At 43.1% G+C, this 9,745-nt stretch overlaps 1 protein-coding gene across 1 annotated transcript in view; it reads left to right on the top strand.

The window, feature by feature from the left end:
* Window positions 1–1,372: 1,372 nt before the first annotated feature.
* Window positions 1,373–9,745, top strand: part of OSBPL3 (oxysterol binding protein like 3) — an 84,651-nt gene continuing 76,278 nt past the window's right edge. The window contains exon 1 of the mRNA XM_027896124.1: window positions 1,373–1,575. The gene's annotated coding sequence lies outside the window, so the exon portion shown is untranslated. The remainder of the gene's footprint in view (window positions 1,576–9,745) is intronic.

Here is a 9,745-nt window from a genome sequence, read left to right as displayed (position 1 = left end):
AACTAAAAGTACTTCTGTCGCTTTTTGTTGACTTTCATGCTTGATGCAGACCAAGAAGTCATTTCTTGAGTTTTCAGCATCTCCTTAACCTGTCATCAGGCTATATGGCTTCAGTCAGCAGGAGCGGTAAGAGAAGCCCTCTCCACTGTAGTATCATTGTAGGCCAGCTCTGAAAGCAGCTTTCAGGGGGTTGGGTCACTCTGGTGCCTATGGTTTGGGAAGCCTCCACCAGATAGTGTTCTTAGTAAAAGTGATACTCTCTGGTGTCTCTCATGCCCTTACAAGGTTTCATTCAAATGCAAGGTACTGCTCTACTCCTGGGTTATGCTGCTACAAATTCTCATCCGTTAATACCCTCCCTACTTTTTTGGAATGTCACTCAAGCTTGCTTTTCCAAAAGCTTTTGCTCTTTTTTAATGCTGTATGTACAGTATACATGAAGAAAAGGGTTTCTGTTTCCCTCCAGCAGAGAAAAGCACCGAGTTCTGAATGGAATCGAAAAGCAGCTGATCAGTTTTGGGCACATGAGGCTGAGTAAGGAAACCAGGTGGGGGTGGTTCTTCCCGCCTCTCTCCCTTTCTCTTAAGTGTGGATTAAATCGCACTTTGTAAATAAAAACTGTGTGAACGGTGTGCTAGGTCACATCCCGTCTACATCCTCGCAAGCAGTAACAATTTCTGAAAGATTTAGCACACATATTCAGGGTTCGTGGAAGCCGCCCAGCGCACTTCTAACGGCTTGTATCTAATTAGTCATTCAAGTTGTTTCTTTTTAAATAAAGCGCAGAGGAACACGCTAATTTTAGGATGCCGGTGCTGGGCGGGGGGAGTGTGGGAAGGCGGGGAGGGGTGGTTCTCTCCCAGGGAGAAGCTCTTCCCTAGGCGGCGGGCAAGGACAGGCGCGGGAAGCGCTCCCGGTGAGCGGGAAGTGATGCCCTCGGGCTGCCGCTGGTGCGGCGAGCCCCAGACAAGCCCTCTCTGCCGGCACCCGCTCGCACTTTGCCTCTACGGCGCGGGAAGCCGCTCCCTCGGGACGAGGCGGCTCAGGGAGCCATCGCTCCCTCGGTCCCTAGTCTCCCGTAGGGCCGCTGCGGGATTAGCTCCGCGCCCGCCCTGCCCTGCCCCAGCTGCTTAAGGCCGGCTCCGGGCTCAGCTCCGGCTTAGCCCGGCACTCCTGTCCCCGCGTGTCCCCTCGGGGACCGCTCCCCACCTGTCCGCGGGCGCTGCCCGTGACGTCATGGAAACACCCCCTTCCCCCGCCCCACGGGCCGGGAAGGCGGGCGGGAGCAGCGGCTCCGGCGGGGCGGGGGCAGCGCGGCGGCCCCTCCCGTTGGCCGGCAGGGCCGTCAGTCGAGCGCGGCGGTCCCGACGCTGGTCCCGCTCGTGGGCGCTCCCCGGCAGTCGGAGCGAGCGCTCCCGCCCGAACCGGCGCAGGTGGAGCGGCCCTTTATGGTGGCGGCTGTCCCTCCTTTCAGGCTCCGTCCTCTCTCCCTCCCTCCCTCCCCCCTGCCTGCGGGGCGCCGCTGCCCGGGGGCCATGGCGGGGGCGCCCGGCGGGCCGTAGGTGAGGAGCTCAGGTGGGTGTCCGCCGACGGCACAGCATGGCACGGCACGGGGCGGTGTAGCGGGGCGCTCCCCCGGGCGGGCTGGTGGCGGTGGCGCTGCCCTCGCTGAACGCCGCGGGGTGAGCCGGGCTGGGGGGCGGCGGCGAGCTGGGCACGCGAGAGGAGCGGCGTTTCAGCGCACGGAAAGCATCCTGCTCGTCCGGCTGGCGGCGAGAGCGCCCAGGGCTGACGGCCGGGGCTGCTGCCAGTGCAGCGCCTTGTCCCGCCTGCCCCGCCGAGCCCCTCTCCAGCCACCTCTTGTGGCCCTCGGGGTCCCCGGCCGCGCTGTCACAGCCCCACGCGGCTGTTCCGGAGCGGCAGCCAACTTACTTCTATTCAGACAACACCTTTCCCTGCACCGGGAGGGTGCCGCTGACGGGGTTATTTGACTCCTGGTGCCCTCCGTGTGCCACCGAGGTGGAGCGCATTCCGGGCGGGCTGTGACACACCGGAGTGGGCTGGGGCAGGTCTCCCCGCCTGCTGTGGGTTCTGGGGAATCGCCCGCCAGCCGGCTGGCTGTGAAATGGAACTTCAGAGTTCTTGGGGATGTTTGCAAAGCCGTCACTCTCCTCTAATTCTGTGTTTCTCTGTGCGCTTGTAAAATAAAATAATAAACAAACAAAAAAAAGCCCCCGTTACTATTACTTTTATTTCTTCCCCGCGTCCTAAAGAATATAGATTACTTAAATTCATCTTCGGTTTCTAGGTTGTTTTAATTTCCATTTGAGGACCAATTAAGCAATATGAGCTTTTAAATACTCCATTACTTGAAAACTGTTTGGTGTACAGCTCAGTGACAGTGAAGTACTCTTCACTTTTATTTTACTAGGAGGATATCTGGAACGGCTAGTCTGGAATGGCATTTAATAAATGTAAGGTAATTTGTCTGCCTTACAGTTTTGTCCTAGGTCTCTAATGATGGTAACAGTGTTGTTCTTTCTCTGTTTTCTTGAGAGGAGACACAGGGAATAGTTGCTTCATCCCTTGACTTTCATCGATTAATCATAGAGTTCAGAGTATTTCACTCTACTTAATTTCAACAGAGCTTGTAAGTCTGGTTTGGTTATTTAAAGCATGTGTTTTCATTAACATTTTCTATAAAGCCATGGGTAACAAGAGTTTTAATTTTCATGAGCTTTGATTTTTATTGTTGAAAATATTTAAAAAAATATGTCTTTAAATAATACTCCCTTGTCTGTACTTGCAATAGATTAAGCTAACTACTTTTCTACTGTGGCTTCTAGGCCATTTTCAAAACAATGGCATTCACAAGTCTTCACTATCTTTGTCTTTACTCTTATATTGCTTTCCCCATACATTGCTTTAGGTCCATTTATGACCTCTCTTTTATCATTTTGTGTAATACCCTGATTTGCATGCAGGAAAGTGGGAGAGGACTTTTAGTCGTTGGAGATGTTCTCTGTGTGTGCACTGGACAGTTGTGGTTGTGCTGAAATTACTAGTGTGTTCATTAAGGACAGGAAATGATGGTGGGACTCAGCTGGAATCTTCTTGTTGCGACACTGTCTGGCTAAATCATTCTGTGTTGCAAATGTAAGTATTTTGTATTTTATACAGACCCTTATTTGGTTTTTAAAGTAGATGTGTGCACATAGTTGTAAAGAATTGGGTCTTGTTCAAACCACATCTGTTATAAACAGATGCGTGTCAGCCTAATGGCTATTCCTTTATTAGTTGCATTCTCTAGGTCTTGTTACATACTGTGGAGGATGTAGAGTCAAACAGGGAATTTCCTGTATCTTATGGTTTCTAACTGTAGAACTGAGTTTTCAGTTGCTACAAATGGTACTCTTAGCTACAAAATGAGAAAAGCCTTTCTATTGAAAAGGTAATTCATACATAAAGTGTGAATTTATTTTCGGTTTAAAGCGCATTTCCTGTCAGGTGCATTTCAAAACCATGCAGTGATGGAGGCAGCAGAATGAGTATGTGACTGTATAGGGTACTTTTATAGGTCAGAAGCAGCAAAGTACCTGTATCAGCGTATTTTGATCTTATTGAATTCAATCTTATTTTACTTCACTTATATTAAGATTTGACTTGCCAAAGTTGCAAAGTTTTGCTGCTAAAAGGCTGAGGGGTAGACACTGTGATACACCACTACTAATGTAGGCAAAGAAACTTCTAGGAGAATCTAATTGCTTTTTCCAGTATCTCGTTTCAGATAATAGGATGCAGATATTGTGACATCTGACAAACAACTATCCAGATAGGGACTAATGTGTTACCAAATTTACTCTGCTCTGCTTTTTGAGATGCTGGATTTATGTGTCTGTCTTCTGCATTAAGGGTTATGTTAAAGCATTATACTTTGGGGGACACTGTTTTTAGGCTCCTGCAGCTGTCACTTTTAAGTCTTTGAATATTCTGCCTTGAAATACATGTTTCATTACTTTAGTTTCTCATTTATGTGAAGGACAAGGAGGTTTTTGGGTATGTAACATTGTCCTTTTGTGGGTTCTTATTTTGTCCTTATTCTGCTAACATAAAATATATCTCCTCCATGTTATCTAATTACTTTAGAGTGAAGTTTTCTGTCTGCCTTCAAGGTTGAGTGGTGTGGGTGTCAATGCTAATGAATATGACAGTCTACATAAAGTTGAAGACATAACAGCTAAGAAAAGCACAGCTGTGGGTCTGACCCTGGGAGGCAGGATATCTGTAATTCCTTCTCCTTTCAGTCTGTTCTAGCTTGTTGTTCATGCAAAGTTCTTGAAGATGCATGTGACTTTTACATAGTGCATATGTTCAGAAATAGATTCTATTATATATGAAGCAATGACTCAAATGAATACACATTGGAGTTGTAGTTTTGGAACTCTGTCATCATGAAACTCATGGCATGTTGTTGCAATTTACCTGAAACATTTATAAGTAGAGTTAAGGACCGCCTCAGCCAGGGCAGTAAACAAAAACCTCTAACAAACTCTTCCTAGTTTTCTGTATTCAGCTGTCCCAACTGAGATAATTATTAAATGATCAGAGCTGTTGGTGCTGTTGGATTTTTTTGTTTGGTTTGCTGCATTGTTTTGTTTTTCTAAAATACAAATTCAATGGCAATTCTGGTACCTGCCTTCTTAGTAAAAGCAGTGAGGACTCTAAGAATGCTAGCTGAGACTGAAAAATTTATTTGGCCATTGCAGCTCAGCCTGTGCTGTCCTGCCTGTCTGGTGTGCACTGACTCAGTGCAAGCTCCTTAGGGTAGAAGTCACGTGTCAGTGTGTAGCACTGAGCACAGCAGGGCTTAATCCTATTTTGGTGTCTGGGCGCTCTGTGATGTTAACCACAAAAGTAAAGAAATATGGTTGAGCTGCTTTCAATTTGGCAAGTGGTGAGCAGTTTTTGCAATGCTTGTGTGATATTTGCTAATGATTCCCAGTGTTTGGACGAAGGCTATTCTAGACATACCTCTTGAAATGGTTTCTGTGGAAAATACGTACTGATAAGCAAAACTTGACAGGAATCCCTGTTATGTGCAACAGGAGGGAGCAATAAGAGAGAGAACTGACTTTCATTGGCCTCTAAGCCCTAAGCTGAAGTTAGTGCATTGGGAATTGCTATGTGCATCTAGCTCTTAGACATTTCTAAACTAAATAATTGTATATCTGGCTGTAAGACAGGCAGCCTGACGTAAAGATAGGGGCTGCCTAATAGCCTCTGGTAAGTTACAGAAGGAGGCCTGCAGAAATGAGGCTTTATGTGCTTCTGTGCATTGCTTTTCAATTTCATAAGTTTAGTCTGAGTTTGAAAATTCTTCGGTTGAAGTCATTGAATAACATATTAGGCAAGCTCTGCATTCCTTGTCCAACCATGAGGAGTGTACATATCTGTGTTTCTAGATTTCTCACTTTCAAGTCCAGTTGTTAAATTACAAGTACTTGAACTGAACATTTCCTTTCTAGTCTTTAAGTTGTGGGGTTTTGATGCCTGAATCATATTTCAGTTGGCAAACACAGCTGCTGCCATGTCAACACATAATTATTTCCTTCTGAACGTTTTCTTTGGCACTTATGTTAACACGGGTGTGCAAACAAATCTTCCTTTCTTCTGCCTTCCACTGTAATGTAGGGATTGACAATTAAAGAGATTTTGCTTTTGATTCATCTTTCCATAACAGTAACTTTTTAAGTGATAGCTTCAGATTCTGCCTACACACTGATTGAACTGAAACCTAAAAAACACGGTACTATGTGGTGCTGCAGTTGTCACGCAGCACTTGTATTTAGTTGCTGCTCTAAGAATGAAGACAGTAACAATATAGAATAGTGAAGGTGAGAAACTCATCCTTGTTTGTAACAGTGTTTAAACTATTCTGTGTTTATTGTGGTGATATCTGTTGAATTTCAGCAATGATTTTTTTGGTTATCATTAATAATAAAATAAATTTTAAAAAGACACTGAATGGCCAGAAAGCCCATTACTTATCCTCTGATGAATGTTTTCTGGGTAGAAGTCTGAATTTCTTCTGTCACTGAATGCATTCATACTCTTCTCTCATTTTAATTTCACCCAATTCTGTTATTACTGCTTGTGATGATACTGCAAAGATTCTGTTATCACAAGTGTAATCTCTTATCTGTTGTGCCAGTTGCTTAGGTCATTTTTCAGTCACTTTTATCTGACACCACTTTTTCTCACAATTCTGGTGGGTTTTCCTAGTAGCAGCATACACATTTTTACTCTTCTGACTTAAGTCTGTTCCACTTTCATATAGTTGCCAGCGAAAATGAATGAAGCTGCTGTTCCTAATGGTTCTGATAAAGTACAGCTGTGTGGGTGTACTCCATTTGCCTTAAATGTATACTTTTCTCTGCCCAGAGTAGATGAAATCATTGAAGACAATTTCTGAACAGCTTGTCAATCAGCAAAAGAACCATGTGTGCGGGAGACTTTATCCTTCTCAGTGCACAAGCCCATCTGTGTCACTATTTATTCCACTTGTTACAGAAGATTAAGTCTTGCCCTTCAAGTTTTCATGAGAGCAGAGTAGGATATAGGTCTCTGGTACTTTCTTCCACCTTGCCAGCCACAGATGTTAAAAACATTTTGTTGCAATGTCTCCCTCTTTTCCAAGATAATTGCTTTGTCAGTGTGCCTAGAAAAATAGCCTAGAGGAGGGATAGAGTTACTTCATACTCCTAGTTGCCAAAGTGAAATGTACAGTTCGTATTTTTACAGAACTTTTTATGTCCTATCTTCAGTGAAAACATGACTTTGAAACCAGTCTTGGTAAGTTTTATTGTCAAAAGGCTTCTGATGCTGTCTCAGGCTGCGAGGCAGAACTGTGGCATCTCCCTTGAATACAATGTAGAACATGTGGCTCATACTGGCATCTGAGACTACACTGGCTGTAATTGCAGAGCTAGAAAAAAAATGCTGGTTTAATAGTCTTATAAAATACTGTATTCTGAAGGAGTGTGAATAATTCTATCATTTTTTCTGTGTCTTTTGCTTGTGACAAATTGTGGGCATCCCCTAGACAAAGCTTTGACAACATAAGCTGTGAATTTAAGTGCAATTATTAATGAGGGGGAGGGGGGAAGTTTCGATATGAACATGATGCAGTGTCTGACTGTCTTGTATACCTTAAAAAAAGAAACAACAAGTGTCAATCTACTGTGGTATTGCTTGAATGATTTAAAATAACAATGTGTAAATCATTGGTAGCAACGGTCATTCTGAAGATGTGCAAGTGATTACTGTCTGCCTACTTGCGAGCAGATGAAGCTAACTCCAGAGGATGTGGGCTACTAGGTCTCTAAAAGTTTGTTAAGATGCCTGTGGTTAGGAGTTTGTGGTGGCTTTTCAGGTTCACTCCCTGATGCTTTGCTGCTCACCAAAGGAAGACAAGCTGGTACTTGCTGTGAAATGGTACTTTTCACAGTTCAGTAGCTGTGTGGGATTTTCCCCCCACAATTGGATGTATCTGCATTTGTGCAGCTTAGAGGTATATGAGCTCTCAGTTCTTGGGAACTATGCATGAATTTAGGTAGCAGATGATCTAAGAACTTGGTAGCCCATTTTTTTAGCAATGATTTTGCCAAGTCAAAAAAGCAGGCCACCTAGCAGGAATCAGGCTATTTGGAGATGGCATAATTGCTAAAAGACTGCAGGTGTTTGCTTTCTAAGTAAGCAATATTGAAATAAAGAAACAAAAAAACTAATAAGCAAAAGGTGTTAAGACTATGCCTGAGCAGCAGACTTCTCCCTACCTTTTTTTTTTTTTTTTTTTGCTAGTAAGAGTGATTAATAAAGGCTCTATGGTCTACCTTGGAAACTTCTCAGAACTTCATCTTACTTGCTGTTACTCTTAAATAGGGTTAAGCTGAATCACTTGAACAGCCATTTTTAGTTCCCTTAAAAGGTAGCATTCTGATAATGGTTTTGTCACTTGTTAAGATATGTCACAGGACCAGAGGCAATGGGCAATGAAACACAGGAGTTTCTCTCTGAACATCAGGAAGTGTTTTCTTCACTGTGAAGGTGATTGAGCAATGGCACAGGTTGCCCAGAGATGTTTTGGAGTCTCCCTCTCTTGGAGATATCCAAAAGCTGTTGGGACATCATCCTGGGTAACCTGTTCCAGGTGACCGTGCTTGAGCAGGGGCGGTTGGACAAGATATCCTCCAAGGATCCCTTCCAACTTCAACTATTCTGTGATAACTTGACTAGTGTATTTTGAAGCTTAGTATAGTGCAATTCTGCTCTTCAAGCTATTAGATCTATACGTTATTTTTTAAAAACTCAGTCAGAGTGTTTGTTTTTTTTTCTGGCCTTGCCCAGGCCTTAACTAAGCCAATAAGCAATCTTGTGGTTTGGATAGAGGTCATCTTTCATACAGCAGGGTGTTGTACAGCATTGTTGGAGTAGGCTTCCTAAGGAGGATTGCTGGTGTCTGAGAGAATTTGACTTTTAGAAAGAGGAGAACTAGAACTAATGGGGTTTTCTAATTTGCTGATACTGAAGTCAAATAATAACAATATATACAGGAAGAAAGGAGATCTAGTCATATTACTGAACTCTAGTAACAGCTGTGTTAGGAAAGAAGAGTTAATGTTTCCTGATTGTTTTTTGATTATGGAAGGGTTTAGGTCTATAGGAGTTTGTCATAACTTGGCAAGAAAGATACTGTTTTTTTAAGATGTGAATTCAGTAGGTGTGCCCTTACTGGTATCAGCAAATACTATTTACTGAATAAAATAATGGGCAGCAAAGGTGTATCATGAACCCTCATTTGCCTACAACTGTGGTATTTCTACCACTTCTAGGCTGAGGAGGCAGCCAGCTGCATTTAGGGGCATGAGGGAGTGTTTTGCTATGTTATTCTTAACTTTCTATCCCTAAAAAAAGATCCAAAGGAAACGAAATCTAAAACTTATATGCCAAAAATGTTGAGCCGAAGTATGATGATGAATTCTTGTTTTCCTTAACTGAGTGGTACTGATTTTTCACTGAGTGGCATAACTAGGAAGTAACAATTCACAGCCCTTACACTACTGCCACAGCTGCTGAAGTCAGGAATTTATAAAACCCATTCATTCTTTCCTGTTTGTTTGTTGGGTTTTTTTTTAAAGTGATATCACTGCATTCACTTGCAGATTTCTTACTGTCTTTCGAATCTACCTAGTTCAACTGCAAGACATTAATACAGAAGCACTTTTAACTATGATAAGTTTATAAACATTATAAAACTAAGGCTGACTTATTTAGTATCTCCCAGTGCTTAGAGAGTATCAAATTGTTGAGGAAGGAGAACTTGCTGAGGTAGGGAAACTGCAATTGTAGATAAAGTAAGTTGTTGTCTTTTAGCTGATACCCAGTTTGTTTTGTTGAAACAAGCTTTTTAACATCCTATTTCTTAGAATAAGTGTACAAATGCTCTGCTGAAATCATGTTTTCTCATTCACTGAATAAATATGGAACTTCATATCAGATTTGGAGATAAGAGGTTATAATTTTCCACAGGATGGCTGAATCATAGTCTTCTCTCCACATGCACGCATGCACACAGTTTTACAGCTTATTTTCCTATGTACAATACTGTATTGTACTTTACTCCTTGAAGTTCAGCAGGATCAACACTTCCACTTAAAAATCAACAGAAGAGCCATTATCAGGATAT

The sequence above is a fragment of the Empidonax traillii genome, unplaced genomic scaffold, assembly GCF_003031625.1.
Source record: "Empidonax traillii isolate 1590-97213 ecotype Southwest subspecies unplaced genomic scaffold, ASM303162v1 scaffold17:size2698205, whole genome shotgun sequence".
In the NCBI taxonomy this organism is placed as follows: Eukaryota; Metazoa; Chordata; class Aves; order Passeriformes; family Tyrannidae; genus Empidonax; species Empidonax traillii.
This window is presented reverse-complemented; position numbering and strand designations above follow the sequence as displayed.